Source organism: Asterias rubens, chromosome 3 (assembly GCF_902459465.1).
Source record: "Asterias rubens chromosome 3, eAstRub1.3, whole genome shotgun sequence".
NCBI lineage: Eukaryota > Metazoa > Echinodermata > Asteroidea > Forcipulatida > Asteriidae > Asterias > Asterias rubens.
The window spans coordinates 12,258,942-12,275,519 of record NC_047064.1 but is presented as its reverse complement, the minus strand read 5'-3'; the positions used below and the strand labels follow the sequence as shown (position 1 = coordinate 12,275,519).

At 42.9% G+C, this 16,578-nt stretch overlaps 1 protein-coding gene across 1 annotated transcript in view; it reads right to left on the bottom strand.

Moving 5' to 3' along the window:
• LOC117287727 (tropomodulin-2-like) overlaps nucleotides 1-16,578 on the bottom strand; it is a 115,070-nt gene that overhangs the window by 62,238 nt on the left and 36,254 nt on the right. The gene's annotated exons all lie outside the window — the stretch shown is intronic.

Genomic DNA, 16,578 nt, shown 5'->3' with positions numbered 1-16,578 from the left:
GTTTAAAAATCAGTTGTGTAGATCTTGAGATATGGTCCCACTTCCGGTTGACCCAGAAGAAGAGGTCAACATGGGGTCACGGCTTCCAAAGTTAATATTTAATGCCTAAGGGTCTATAACTGAAAAAAGTTTGAACATTGGCTGTGTACTTTTTGAGATATGGTCCCACTTCTGGTTGACCCGGAAGTACAGGTCAACATGGGGTCAAAGTTGTTTCAAACTAATCTTAAATGCCCAAGAAGTCTATAACTGAAAAAAAAAAATTGAAAATTGGTTATGTAGTTCTTGGGATATGGTCCCACTTCTGGTTCACCCGGAAGTAGAGGTCAACTTTTGGTCACGGTTTTGCAAAGTTTATTTTTGATGCCCAAGGAGTCTAAAACTGAAAAAAGGTTTGAAAATCGGTTGTATACATGTACATGTGGTACTTCCACTTTCAGTTGACCAGGAAGTAGAGGTCAATTTGAGGTCACGGTTTTTCAAAATTAATCTCCAATCCCCAAGGGGTCTATTTTTCATGCCAAATGGAAGTACTTTATACTGATACATCCCTTGTACAGACTTTAGAAAAGTCAACTCTGTAACTAAGTCTGATACTTACCCACTTCCTAGAATAGAAGACTGTATCGATAGGCTTGGAAAAGCTAAGTTTGTTAGTACATACTAGTCCTATATAGGACTCTTTCTCAGTACACAGGAACAGAGTCCTAACTATTGAGGCCCGTTTCTGGGGCGGAAAAAATTTCACAGCTTCATAACTTAAATCTTACCTGCAACAAACCACTAATTTCAACAGATTCACATTCCATGGCGGCATACATTTTTCTGCGGTGGGTTTTGGTCCTCATATATTCCTCACAAATCCGTCATTTTCGTGAAACAATGCAGCTTCCAACATTAAAAAATTCCCGTTTCGATAATTTTCTCACAGTGTTGTCTGTTGTCGTGCGTACGCGTATACATTCGCGTGCAATTTGCGCGTCGAGCGTCTTGCGTACACACGGCAGACTGTGAGAGTACGAACAAAAATGGGAATTCCTTAACGTTGGGAGCTGCATTATTTCATGAAAATTACGGATTTGTCAAGAATTTATGACAATCAAAACCCACCACAGAAAAACATATGCTGCCATGGAATGTGAATCTGTTGAAATTGGTGCTTTCTTGCAGGTAAGATTTGAGTTATGAAGCTGTGAAAATTTTCCGCCCCAGAAATGTACCCTGATGCAGACCTTAATTTTTAAGGAGCGCGATCGCACTCGCGCTCCTCCGCGCTCCTTAATGTTTTCCAAGGAGAGCAAAAAAAAGCGCTCCTTACAAATTTAACAAGAGCATTTTTTAATCAAAACCCAAAACCTGAAACTGGTGATCGAAACAAGCCGCTTCAGAGTTGGCAATGGCAAAATTTAATGAGCGGAAGTTTTTTGTTTTGTGTTTTAAACCCGCGATTGTTGAACTTGGCAGAGGCAAACGTTTTGTATCAAAGTGTGTGAGTTGTGCGTTCATGCGGCGTGTTTGATGATTCCGGTCCCCGGCCAGCTGGTCGCACACAAACGTATCTGGGCGGGGCCTATAGTATTCTAGCTGGTGGACGATTGGTAATAAATATTCACGGGCACCACAAATACACGCCTGTGATTGGTTAGGAATTTTGTAAGTAAGTTCATAGCTCGCGGCCGGGCTGCTTGTTCTTATTATTGGTATTGTAGAGCATGCACGTTTTGTTTTATAAATGCCATTAAAATGTCAAGTGTTCAGCTATCAACGTTTTTGAGGTGGAATTTGAATAGCTATGGTTACGAGACGAAACCAATAAATGACCGCATCATGGTAACCAAAATTTGGTGTAAGGTTTGTCGGACCTTCATCAATAATACAAGAATTCGGGGGCAAGCCCAAAAAGACATCGAGGCGTACGTAATCGGGTCTGCATTTGTCACCAAGTACACCGCCACACGACATCTGTCATCAAAGGTGAGTTTTGGATAGACCTAGAAGTATTGTTTTATAATTAAATAATTTTGATCAAGTATAATATGACAAATTATTATTTTCTTTAAATAATTGTTAAGAAGTGCCAAATTCAATTTGCCCATGTTTCGACTCGCCACTAAACTACATGGTAAACCATAGAGCAAAGAAACTGGGTAACGTTTAGATACATCATGGAGGAAAGAAGGGTAAACAGAAACATTTGCCGTAGACTTAAAACACACGTGCGTCCCAAAATTACAACACTTTTGGCTCGAATTCAAGTCCCGCCCTCGAACATGCTCTGAACTGCTGCCAGCGTCCTTCACTCTTGGCGCCCACTGTCGCTCAACTACGCCAGACCAATAGACCCTTCCCATGAAATATGTAAATTGCACATAGCGCGTGCGCACTAACGTTTTGGTTGGCAAAATGAGGGAACATCGCGCTGTTTTGTACGCATGCGTGAGTATGATTAACATATTTCATGGGAAGGGTCCATCACAAGCCACATATCGTGTAATGATGCATATGGATGATACCCCGTGTAAAAGGTCGCTGACATTAGTATTTTCCCACGTGCAGAATGGTGTAGCTCGCTGGATGGCCTTTGTATGCAAATATTTAGGAAACAATTCCAGACCAATCACAACCACACATTGTATTGTAGCTCATGCATATGGATAATGTTTGCACTGTGCATGTTCGTACATGTACATGTACATACCGTGCCGCCCTTCGCTGCGCTGCTCGTGCTGTCATTACCGCTCATAGAGAAAGGACCACAGTAGTGATGGGAGGTGGTCAGCGCTGTATGTGAGCCTGGCCAGGGCAGTCAGTAGCGGTCGTGGCCCCAAAGAAACGCGATACAATAACTGAAGGACTGCGATCACAAATGTTTTGTTTTTCTGTTATCTTAAACGCGTGTTCCTATGATTTTGAAAAGGGATCAATTGATCAATTGAATAGCTTCTTTTACTGGAATTGAAAAAATAATATTGAAGCTAAGATTAAATTAAGTAAACACACTATTATCACATAGGGAACGTGTGTCACAAAAATATATCTAAGTTTGGAGGCTTGAATAATAATTGTTCAAAACTAAAAAGAAAGGGGCATCATCCACTGCTACTTATTTTAGCATAGGTTTCAATTATATTATTGCAACTTGCAGAGCAATATAAAAACTTCTAAAAGATAATTACTGTGACAGTTAAGACAATCTTATTCTCTGCCATGTTTTCACTTATTTTTATTTTTTCCAATGTATGGGAGCATTAACAGCGGAGTAACCAGACAATTAAAAACAAAATTGCAGCAACAGAGCGAAAGAATTTGTTCATGTAATCGCAGATGTCATCCGATCTAAGTTAACATCCATATTGTGTTCAGCCCCTGCATTTTCTGTGCTGAGTGATGGATCTCAGACTAGAAAAACTGGAAACGAGAAAGAGCTTGTGATGGTTCGGGTCGTGAAAGATGGGCATCCAAAATTCTTTGTAGCTGCTCTAGAGAACGTAGACAGTTATGGAGATGCGACTGCAGAAAATCTTCACAAATCTATCAAACATGCACTGACGGAGAAGGTAAAGCTCCCTGCTGACAAATACACAAAAGCTTTGGTGTCGGCTACTGCAGATGGAGCATCTGTCAATACCGGAGTTTACAATGGTCTTTTGGTTAGACTACAGAAAGATGGCCGCCCCTGGCTTGTTATGATTCACTGCATCTCACACCGACTGGAGCTGGCAGTAAAAGACGCCCTTATGAATGAGGATGCCCTTGTTGAGGTGAAAGAGCTGATGGTTACCATCTACTACCTGATGAAAAGATCCGGAAAATTCAAGAGGCACTTTGAAGCTACCGGAAAAGCACTGGAATGTCAAGTGTACAAGTTTCCAAAGGTTCACGGCACGCGTTTTGTGGGCCACCAGAGAAATGGTCTGCGCATCCTTCTCAACAACTGGATCCCACTTGCTCTGGCTATTGAGAACTCCATCATGCACAGCACTCACTCTAACCTGAATGCCAAACTAAGAGGTATTCTGAAGAAGCTGAGACGACCTGATTTCCTTGCCACCAGCTATCTCTTCTTCGAGATTCTCGACATCATCTCAGCTCTGTCCCTGAAGTTTGAGAGAGGGGATATCCACGCTTTTGAAGTTCTCCCTGCAGTTGAGGTGACAAAGATCAGCTTGCAGGGCCTACTTGAAGATGAAAGTTCTGCCTCCCTGATCCAGAAAGCTGGATATACTTATGACCCAAACAGCAGTCAAATTAGCCGGGATCTTCCAAAAGAAGGACACATGAGAAGAAGTGCAGAAAATCGGCAATACTCAACAGTCTCTTTGGAGAAAATGGCCCAACGTAATCTTCGCCATGGTGCAAATGATGTCAGCGAAAGTCTGTCAGAAGTGCATTCCTTTGTTGATGAAGCGACTTGATGACCGATTCAGCTCATTCAACAACGAGAGCGTTTACAAGCATGTGTCTTGGCTGAATCTAGCTAATTGGAGAGAGGATGATGTGACCGCTGAGGTGGAAGCAATGGAAGCTGTTGCTGCTCACTTCTCAACTTCACTGGCTGCTGTTGGCTTCCAGTCAAATAAGATTAAGCGAGAGTGGCAGTTGTTGAAAGTTTTGCACAAGACATTCTACAGAGGTACGAAGACCAAGGATATGTGGGGTCAGATTATCAAGTACAGGAGAAATGACATGCCGAACATGTGCCTACTTGTTGAGGTAGCCATGGCCATCGGAGTGAGCAACAGCACTGTTGAGTGTGGTTTTAGCATCCTGACATCAATGCTGTCTGATCGAAGGCTCTCCCTCAACCACAACACAATGGAGGATCTTCTTCTAATTAAGGCCAATCATCTTGTCTGGGAGGTGACGACATCCTGGAAGATGCTCTCAAATTATTTATGTTGAAGAGGCGCAAACTAGTTCCTGATGATGGTGTAGAGGTTGGTCCAAAGAAGATAAAGCTCTCAGAAGACAACCTGCAAATCTCAGACATCGATTCATGTAGCAGCTCTGATACAGATAGTGACAGCGGTGGGTCTGAGCCTGACGATGAAGATGTGAATGGCAAATCTTGGTCTGAATCAGATGAACGTGAGACCAGTGATGGTGCTGAAGCAACTACTTCTAACCCTGATGACACTTCAGATGACTCATCTTTTTGATTTCTCCAAACATAAATAAGACACAATAAAGTAGACAGCAAAACCTTTATCAATGTCAAAGCAACAACAAATATCAAATCAAATTAGTTTTAAACAAACTCATTCTTTTATCTACTTTGCCACTTCTTTACAAAGAAAAAAAATCTAAAACCTGTAGCAGGTTGGTTTGTATGAGTATGTGTTTATTAAACTTGGGTTTTGTTAGCGAAAAGTAAATCGTTTTCCTTAAATTCACTACCCTGATTGAAGGAAAGCCCTTTGCAGCTCAAACTTGATTTTTGTTAATGAGAGCAAATCACTCTCCTTAATTCACTTTGGAGATTTAAGGAGAGCGATTTGCAGCTCTCCTTGTATTTATTAAAATGAAGGCCTGCTAATGTCCAGGACGTCACTGTAGTACAAAACGAAAGTGTAAGGCCGCCAGGGCTAAGTACATACAATCTATTGAAAGGTTACTGGCAAGTTCCACTTACTCCATAGTTTAGAGAAATATCAGCCTTTGTTACTCCACAAGGATTGTATCAGTATAAAGTACTTCCACTTGGCATGAAAAATGCCCCGGCAACATTCCAACGTATGATGAACCGTTTAATACCATTTGAATCTTGGCAAGAACACTTAGACAGTACCGATGCGTTGTACAATAGACTAACTGAGGCTAAACTCACTGTTAATCTGTCAAAGAGTCAAATTGGCAAGGCCAAAGTCATATTTCTTGGTCATGTAATTGGTCAGGGGGAAGTTTCACCAGTGAGTGTGAAAATCGATTCGATAGCAAATTTCCCTCAGCCAATAACAAAGAAAGAACTGATGTGATTTTTGGGCATGGCGGGTTACTACCGCAAGTTTTGTCGAAATTTTTCTGATGTGGTTGCCCTGCTCACCAATCTGCTTAAAAAAAGCGCTAACTTCACTTGGACTGAGAAATGAACTGCCATGCTTACAAGCGCACCAGTTCTCGCTGCTCCTGACTTCATTAGACCATTTACTTGCAACTGATGCTAGTGATGTAGGAGTAGGATCAGTGTTATTGCAAGAAGATGACCAAAATGTGGATCACCCTGTTTGTTACTTTCCGAAGAAACTTAACTGTCACCAACAGAATTATTCCACAGTCGAAAAAGAGGCATTGGCTCTACTTCTTGCATTACAACACTTTAAGGTCTATCTTGAAGCAGCAGCATGGCCTATTGTAGTGTACACAGATCATAACCCACTTGTGTTTGTTCAGAACATGAGAAACACAAGTCAGAGGTTGTTAAGATGGAGTCTTGCGCTCCAAGAATTTGATGTTGACATTCACCATATCAAGGGCAAAGACAATTTAATTGCCGATGCGTTGCCAAGGTGTGTTTAAATCAATGTGTGCTTCTCGATAGGAATCAAGTTTGATTTATTCAAATATTTGTTGTAATTTTCCTGTTGTTTGAATATTTTAAGAACAATATTACAGCAGAACATATTTTTGATGTTCACTACTTCTACCGTGGGGTTCTGGTGAGCGCCAGACTCCCCGTTCCCGAGCACTCCTATGTCGATTGAGCACTTAAAATGGTATTTCTTTAAATGTTCTGATTTCATTGATATTCGGCCGAATCTTACTTTATAAAGTTTGCCACACTTGCAGCATCTGTGATAAAAAACACATGGACACAAGAAGGACATCCTTTGACACAGACATCTGATACATCATTGATGATAACGTTGAAGGAAAGCTTCGATGAAATCCTTCACTTTAAAAACTACTTTAACAAAGATAGCCCATCGATTTAAATTTCCTTTTGCATTGTACTTATTACAGACGTCAAGGCTACTCAAGTCATTCCTGATGATGTATGCACTTGCTTTTCTAAGTCTATAAAAAAAACATAATTTAAAATATAATCTTTAAAAATTGATAAATTTGCCACTGCATTTTATGCAAAATTATAGCTTTTCTCGTTGCCCTCTTCTGATATATATTGACTACTCCCTTGCTCGCTATGTTTAATAAATAAATTGTACCTGTGTTCATAAAGTTAATTTGAAATAATGTTATTTCATTAGCGTTGATTTTAAATAAATACATAAAAAAGTCAAAAACAGTAGTCTGTTTCTTTTCTATTATTGAGTTCACCTTTTTACAAAGTTCAAACTAGTTAAATTCTGGACACTTTATTGATTTTTGTGGCATCTAATCAGCATCTACATGTACATCTATTCAGCTAGTTGTCAAAGGGAAAGCCTACTCAGCATTTAAACAAGGCTGGTATCTTTTTTACACAAATATTGATACAAAGTGATTCGGAAAAGAGGTGTGGCTAGGACTTTTCATGGGGAGGGCTTGGGGTTGGCATGCTTTAACTTGGGGTTGCTTTGTTAGTTCGGGGGGGGGGGGCAGGGGCTCATGCTTTTATTCTGGAAGGAGTATGCTGCGGGGGGGGGGGGTTCTTATGGCATTTTGTGACTGCATGCACTTTCCCTTTTTTTTCAGAGGGGGGGATGTATGTTTCATTTGTTTGGGGTAGCCACTCCCCACCCCCTCCCCTTGGCTGCACCGCTGATTTAAAGTGTAGGAATGATATTTAAACCGAATGATTAATGTCTTCCATGTTTTTTACAGCTCTAACTTCAAACAAACATGGTTGAGAAAAAACTAACAGAAGTGTTGATTTACAATATAACGCTCACCCATTGAAGTTGCCTTTGTACAGAAAAGAAACCCAAACATTTTTTTTAAATAATACTATGCTGTTTCCAAAATATTTAGGTAACATCAAATTAATTTCAAATTTCATTAACACAAGTTACAAAACAACTCTTTGGTAAACTCGCAAACTAAATGGTTTTTTTTTTTATCTGGTTCAGTGAAATTATTGAGAATTTTTTGCAAACTTAATTATATGAGTTTTATAAAGAACGTGTCTGCAACGGGTTTTCCGTTTTTTATTTATTTATTTAATTGGTTGAATGTTAAAACAAAGTGGAAACAATGCTTTTTGTTCCTCACCGAGTAAGTCCAGTCTAAAGGAAAATTCATATCAGATGAACTAAAATTCTTTGTTTTTGGTTGTTCATAATGCTGATTACAATTGAGGGAAAATGTTTTTCTTTTAAACATAATTAATCGGGTATGTGTACACTACACAAACTGCGTCCCATCGCGCGACGGCTATAAACTGTGCAAAAAATGGCCAGCGACCAGCGATCCTCAGCGTTCGACGATTTCCATCGCACGACTATCTATAAACCAGCCTTTATACTGATTCATTTCATTTACGAACTATGCCTTGATTTACAGTGATGATCTCGAGGAAGTACCCCCAAAACACGCGAGTGCCGCGAGCGAGAACAAGATTTTTTCGAGTTTTATCGAGGGGAAATTCAACCCCTCGAAAAGCCAAACCCCTCGCTCGAAACCTGCTCGTAATCGCACGATCCACACAGCTGTAAAAATTACAGGGAAGCGAGGAATTACGAGGGAACACTGACCCGTGAAGACAAAGTTGATTTCTAACTGAAGATCAACCCAATTGAAGACGGTGCCATACAGGCTCTAGCGGCTACGTAGAAAAGGTTTTGAAAAGTGTACCACTACTTTGTAGTGAGGTTTTACATGATTTCAAAAGCGTCTTTGTTACAAAAAAGAATATATTAGATTTCCATTGGGGGATGCAGGCATGTTCTGAGCACTGACAAAACGCGGAGATTTACCTGTCAGAATTCGTTGTTTTAACACGATCTCTGGTCCACAAAAATTGCCATCTACATGATTTCGATCGTTCCATACTTCAGCGTCTTCAGTGTACAGATTCACGGCTTGGCCGCAGGATTTGGTCTCAAAATACGGCAATGCACAGAATGCGTGAACATTATCGGAATCGCGCTACTTGCTACGTGTATTTTTCACTCACTGTGCCCCTGTTTAGTGCTTGCACTGCGCTTTCTGAGCCATGCTGCGCTGCCGCAGTGATAACTTGGGCCTCGTGTAGCGATAACTTGGGCTTTTTTTTATTTTCTCCCGCTTGTTTGGTCCCCCACCGGCTCTCAGACTGTTACAGCATTTCATGTTATCGAAGGAGACTGCAAGTAAAATTACTGCAAATGATTCTGCGAGGCTGATTTTTATTTTCTATGCAGAGGTGACAGGAGTGGGGTATGGAATTCTTCCTAAGGCCCAAATCATAAATCGAGATATTGTATGAATTCAAAGGAGATAATATGAATTTCTTAATTGTTATAAGTTTTATCATTTGAAGTGGGACGTTTTCATGGTCAGAGAGGTCTTAAAACAGAGCTAATATAAATGGTGAACTTTGTATTGCCCTAATGAGGTACATGTAGGCCTAATGTGAAATCTCCATCTAGAAAAGACTTCATGTTTCTGTTATTTATTTTTTTAAATAAAATATCACATTATACATGTGTTAACATGTACATCTTTTGTACAGATAATTTTTAAATCTCCAAATGCTACGTGGCAACTGACTTAAAGAAAGCATATCTTTTTGGGAACATTACCAAACGTTTTGGGGTAAAAACAATTAATTTATAATATAATTTATATGGGGGGGGGGATTTCCTGCCTATCAGTATTTTGTTGTTTGTTGAATTTGTTATATGCTTGTCATCGCTTTTAGCTTCATTAAAGCTATTTTAAAATCGATTTTTGTGCAAAATTTAATAACGTTTCCTTTAGATATGAATGTATTTATTTTCACCAATTATCGTTGTCTCAAATTTAACGATCATGAAAATTTTAAATGGATGTTTCATTTTTCTGCCTGTCCAACAGGACGAGCTGGTTTGGAGGCGACTTTGTTGGAGCTAGGGTGTGAAATGACCAGCCCCCAATTGGAGACCTATAGGGTGACCTACTATATCCCTCTTTTGTTTGTACTTTTTAGCAACAATTCCATTGGTTTTGAACACGATTTCCAACTTGGACCTTTCCAGAACCGGGGACCCTTCCTGAACCGGGGGCCTTAAAGTCCTCTTTTGTTATAGGTCACCTTTTCAACAATAGCAGCACGTGTAATTCTGTAAGCATTTTTTACATTTTTTTTAGGGGTACCAATTATTTTTCTTTCCTTTAAAAACAGATGTAATATAGACTTCATCCGTGAACAAAGTCGTGGTTTCCTACAATGTTTTGTAGGTTCCTTTTGAAAAGTTCTGTTTTCTAAAATTGATAACAACAAGCATGCAATTCTTCCGCTGATCCGCGATTTTCCGCGTTTCTTAAAATAGAAATCCGCCATTACGAAAAAACTCCGCGTAAAACAAAATCACGCTGCATGAAAAAAGAAATCCCGCCGAAAGAAACGTTGCTTATTAAAAAGAAACACATGTAAAGATTCAGGATTCTTAAAGTCTGGCTCCGCGGAAGTTTACACATACAAAAACATAACACAGTCCAGACACAGACACAAGTTTCCTCGTACAGCATACCTGGCACAGTCTGGCTCCGTAGAATTGTTATAGACCTTTCCATTGTTGCGGTGGTTGGCATGGACGGCCGAATGTTAGCAAAACAATTACATGTAATCGTGTTTTAAAAAAATGGTGACCAAATTCAACATTTTCTGTAAAGATTCATCATCTGAAGTATCTCTTATGATTGGTTGATTTGTTTCCAATAAACTCAACATATTTTTGCATATTTGTGTAACATGCTTTATAAACTATGGCTATCTGTTTTTGATTTGCATTTATGGCTTTACATATAGTTTTCATATCTCGGTTGGCGAAAACTCGGGCTGTGACGTTGCAATAGAAAGGTCTTAAGATATGCGGCGGGAACCAGACGTTATTAGATGGCAAGTGAACCATGTGATCAGGAAAAATGTTCCGCGTTTTTTTTCGGCTGAAGAGTTGCATGCCTAAAAGAACAAAACAATTTGTAACAAAAGAAAGAATTTAAAAACTTTATCCCTTAAGACCTTATCAGAAGGCTTTTTGTCAACAGGTTTTGCTTTTTTTCTTTTTTTTTTTTACATTAAATGAAAAATTTTGCTAAAAAGAAGAAATATATTATAAGTAATTTAAAGACTGTCTTTCGTAACTGTTTGTTCTTTATTCTCCGCAGACTGTTTACAAATTGCCTTTGACCCAGTTTCAACAATTAAACAACCTATAAGACTTAAACGTTATGAAACCTTAAAAAGTACTAAGGAAAATATTAATTACCATGTAGTTCCACTGGGCAAAAAAAACGTACCATGCATTGAAAAATAAATTTGGGAGGTCTATACAGCAAAACCGACTTAAGATTTGAAAAGAAACATAAACCAGTTTTTGATCCTTTCGGGCGGAAAATAAACATCGTTTTGTCAACTGCATTAACAACCCAAGAGATGCAAACATTGAAATCCAAAAAAGTCTCGATGTTTCAAACAAACTCTACAACGAACAAACGATGTGCCCTTGAATTTCTAGAAGGAAAAAAGATCGTCATGTTTGCTGCCGTCGAGTTGGGAAAAACTGCGGAACCAATCCACCAAGCAACTGCAGAATGTATGGGGTAAAAGGTGTACTGCGCCGCGTATCTCTCAGTTACCGATACTGACGTCATAGTAGAAAAATCCGGAGCGCGATGGTTTGTAGGATCGTGGAGATGAGATTGGTACCTAAAATAATCTGAACGAAAACGCGTGTGAATTCGCCTCTATCATACCACACGCGTGCATGGAGTTCATGCTGCCTGCCGATGACGGTCGATGACGACGACTGACTGTTATTTGCACGTGCGTTGTGGATGTAATGTGTGGTTTGTGCGTTGTGTTTTGTGTGGTCGCAATGTGGTCAGCGTTTTCAAGGCAACTTCGAGTGATTGTTTTATGGTTGCGTTGTTGAAATTTTGATTCAAAAAGAAGAAGGAAATCTGGTAAAACCAAATCTATATTTACTCACTGCTGTTTTTAAACTGTTCAACAACAACAAATAATAAAAGAAGTTCAGTAATTTTCACTGAAATTATTAGACAGCACGGCTTCACCATGCTTCACCCAAGCCGTGCATCATGTTTTTGCCCGTGTTTTCAGCCCAACTGGCCGTGCTAACACGGCGTGCACGGCTCGCTAGCTAACACGTTGATGGGCTGTAAAGTTCCCGCCCCTGTATTTTTCTTAATGGAAGTTAATTTTCAAACTTGCTACTGAGCCTACTTACATTATTCTGTTACGACGCAAAAGTGTTTGCGGTCAAGTCAGGCAACTACAATTGGGTTTTGACACTGTATCCCCGAGGTCAGATTTTACGCATGAACGCTCCTCGCAAGGCATTGATCGCGTGGAATTTTGGGGACAAAATGATAGCTCTCGACACCGCTCGAAAGTTGCTCGAACCTCGCTCGCACTCGCTCGATTGCTGCACGCAAAACTCGAGTGTGGTAAACGAGTTGCTTCGAGTGATTTGCGAGCACACGTTCCTCGTATGGGTACTTCCTCGAGATCACCACTGTATGCTATATCTAACTTCATTTTGTCATCACCCTTTGTAAGCTTTGTTTTTGTAAATAAACTACTTAATCAATTGTTACTGTACACAAAATATTTCAACCGTTGTCTTTCTCAGTTGCTGGTTTTCCCTTTCTTTAATTGTTTTGGTAATTCCATTGTTTTTTTAATCTACCCTGCGTACCAACTTATGGGGTTTAAGCTTGTGAGTTGGTTATATGTAACAAGCTACAAACAGTTTAAAAATCGGCCGTATACTTCTTGAGATATGGTCCCACTTCCGGTTGACCAGGAAGCAGAGGTCAACTTGAGGTCACGGTTTATCAAAATTAATCTCCACTCCCAAAGGAGTCTATAACTACAAACAGTTAAATCAGCCACTTTGTGTACTTCTAGGGATATGGTGCTGCAAAAATTTCCTAATTATATATGCAATAGGGGGTCACAGGGTTAATTAATTACAAATTTTAACATTTTTTAGAACACAAATAAAAAGTTGCAAACTTCACGTCAATGTCTTAGACTCCCCTCAAGTAAGTCCTCAACCCATTGAGGTCTTCACTTGTATTGCAATAACCATAGGGAGGTAACTGTGCAATGAAAGTGACTGCACCAAATTTATGAAGTACTACATTGTACCCATTACGCCAAGATTTTAATTTATTCATTAAAGCCATTGGACACTTTCGGTAAACAGTATTGTCACAAGGCCCACACTTCGTGTATCACAACTTATATATAAAATAACAAACCTGTGAAAATTTAGGCTCAATCGGTCATCGGAGTCGGGAGAAAATAACGGGGAAACCCACCCTTGTTTCCGCATGTTTCGCCGTGTCATGACATGTATTTAAAATAAATCCGTAATTCTCGATATTGAGAATTGCTTGTAAAGCATTTCATGGAATTTCAAGAGAGGTGGAGCTTGTTCTGGCTTCGCAGCTTGGCTGGCCGCCTGTAACACCGTTCTACCCGCTCTCCCATCCACCTGCAGAACGTCCTTCAGGTAGCAGTCGGAGAACGTGGACGGGCTCTTCCAGGAGGCCGCCCTTGTTATGTCACTCATGGAGACACCTTTAAAGAAAGCCCATGAGGCCGACACTCCCCGTACTTCGTGGGCATGAACCAGACCATCGGTCGCTGGCCATTCACCCGGCACCGAGCGGATGGCTATAACTATCCAACGCGCGATCGTATCGTGGGATGTTGGTCGGAATGGCGGAACCGTGAACACGAACAGCTGTTCGTGGCCGGTTCGGATTGACTTTGTGCGGTCGATGTACCACTTTAATGCCCGTACTGGGCACCAAAGTTTGTCAGCTGCAACCGCCGAAAATGCTTTAAGGTCGGGGACAAAGATGTCTGGGGGTTCGAAAGAAACGGATTGGTTCTTGGCCAGAAACCCCGCCGTAGGAATCAGGCGAACTCCTCCGGGTTCCTACCGGATGTGTCCTGTCGCCACTGTAAGGGAGTGGAGTTCACTACGTCGGCGAGACGTAGCAACCGCCACCAAAAAGGCCACTTTGACCGTTAAGTGTAGCAACGTGGCCCCACTCAGTGATTCAAAAGGGGGTTTGGTTAGCGCTGACAGTATGCTAAAGAGGTCCCAGGATGGGACCAGTTTGCACACAGAGGGACGGGTGACAAACATCCCCTTAGTCAATTGCCCAATCGCCCGGTTATCCGAAACCGTCGAACCGTCGGCAAATCCCCCGTTGACCGCTGCAATGACCGATCGGTAATTCTACAGAAGTATCGGCGGGATGTATAGCTTGCCCCCTACACCATTTAAAGAAATGGCAGTCATATACTCTTCGAGTTGAGGCCCTCCGTGACTGGGCAGAAACTTCCGCAGCCCGTCTTGAAAGGCCCGCTGCTCTGAGGGATCTCCTGACAGCGCCTAGAACGTCAGGTGCAGATCCCCCGGAGCCGGATGAACCACTCCGGATCCGGGCTGGTATATGAGGTCCGGTCGTTGCGGGAGAACCACTGGCCTGTGCACCAGGAGCCTGATCAGCCGAGGGAAACAGGGCTGTCGAGGCCAAAAAGGGGCGATCAAGATAATTTTGCAGTGATCCTGCTCGATCTTTGTCAGCACCCGTGGAATGAGGGAGATGGGCGGGTAGGCGTATGCCAACAGCCCCTCCCATAGCATAGTCAGAGCGTCGCTCCGCCATGCCCTGGGGTCGGGACCCCTGGCGCAGTAGACCGGCAGTTGATTTTTCGTCCGAGAGGCGAACAAATCCACATGAGGCCGGTCGATTAGCAGAAAGAGCGACTGGGCCACACAGGGGCGGAGGGACCACTCTGTCGGGACGATCCAGCCCCGGGAAAGATCTTCGGCCTTGACATTCTCCTTCCCTGGGATGTACACCACCGACAGGGCGATCCCCTGCTGCATGCACCAGTGGATTAGATCCCAGGCTAGTGCACACAGCCGGGCCGACCGGGTGCCCCCCTGGTGATTGATATACGCTACCACTGTAGCCGCACTCGATCAGTCAAACGTGATCTGAGCCCAGGATCAAACAAATTCCTGAAGGCGGCCTCCCACGGGTCCGTCGGCGGGAGGTCGCCTGGAGACAGGGAAGTCACTTCCGCCACGCCTGGATACCGGGGGGCGGACGCACGAAAGCCGCCACCCGACTGGGCCCGCTGCTGGCCCTGGGTGGGCGTGCGTGTATCTGCTGCTCCTTGGTTTCCACGAAAACCACCACGGGCGGGTCTCTGTGGATGTTGGCGGGGAATTACAAACGAGGCGTGTTTGTGTTTCTTCACGGCTTCTTGAGGTTGATCTGGTCAGTGGCCTTAAGGCCACGAAAAAAGGTCTGGTCCCATTAGGGGGAGTGCATCAAGCCGCTTGCATGCCCCTACGGACAGAAGGAACAATGCATCTAGGACGTTCGCCCTACGGGCCGAAGTCGCTAGGGTGGAGACTCCAGGACGGTGCAAAGCCCGTTATCCAGACAATGGAGGGCCGCCACCATCATATAAGCCGGGATCGCCGAGTCCTCATCGTCGGCCAGGGTGAGGTATTCGGACAAGAGAAGCAAGAAGGACGATGTGCGCATGCCGAAGCGAGACGCCGAGTCCATTTTCCTGATTACCTCCTCCATTTTCCCCCGCGCTTTGTCGGCAAAGGGAAGTTTGGAGGAGGTTGACCCCCTGTCCTGGCCAGTTTGTCTGACGCGGAGTCCGGCAGGACCGGGGTCGAAAAATATTTATCAAAATCCCCGGCGGGGAACCGATAATATGAATCAGCCCGCTTGGGGTAAGCAATCAAAGAAGAAGCTGACATAATGCCCTCGATGCGATCAGTACATATGCGGTCGAGTGGCATAGCCGGGAAAATATTCCCGCTCCTCGGAGCAGGGCCTGTCCTCCTCTTAAACGATCGCCGTTCAACGGGGGAGTCGTCCGTTTTCTCGGCGGGAAGGTCCAACACACGGGCCATGTCCCTCTGGACAAGGCGCAGTTCAGTCTCGGCAATTGAGAGCCGTTGAACACTTGAGGCCAAATCATCCTCTTCCGGGGATGAGTTGCCGGACACGGGAGGGTCAGACACACTCAGTGACTGTTCATCCAACGGCAGGGCTGTGCCTAAGGCATGTTGCTCTACAGGCATGTTGCTCTACATCCCGATTGGAGACAAAGGACCCCGAAGGGTGTATGCTGATCCCCGTCTGGGATTGTGCTGGTGCACCCATGCGTGACAGCACACCACTCTGTTCCACAACAGACCCATGCAACCTCCTGTGCGGTGGTTGTGAGGAAAAACTTTATCCCTTCCTGCCGCCGGACCCGTGCGGCATTTGGAAGACTTCTTAGTCGGCAACGGCGACTCGTCAACAGTGGGGAGATACCTAGTACCTTCACCATGTCCCGCTGTACCAAGCGCAACTGTGTCTCCGTTATGGATAACCATTGCAGCTGTGCCACCTCGTCCTCCACAGCCGAATCACCGGAGCGAGACGCGTGGGTGG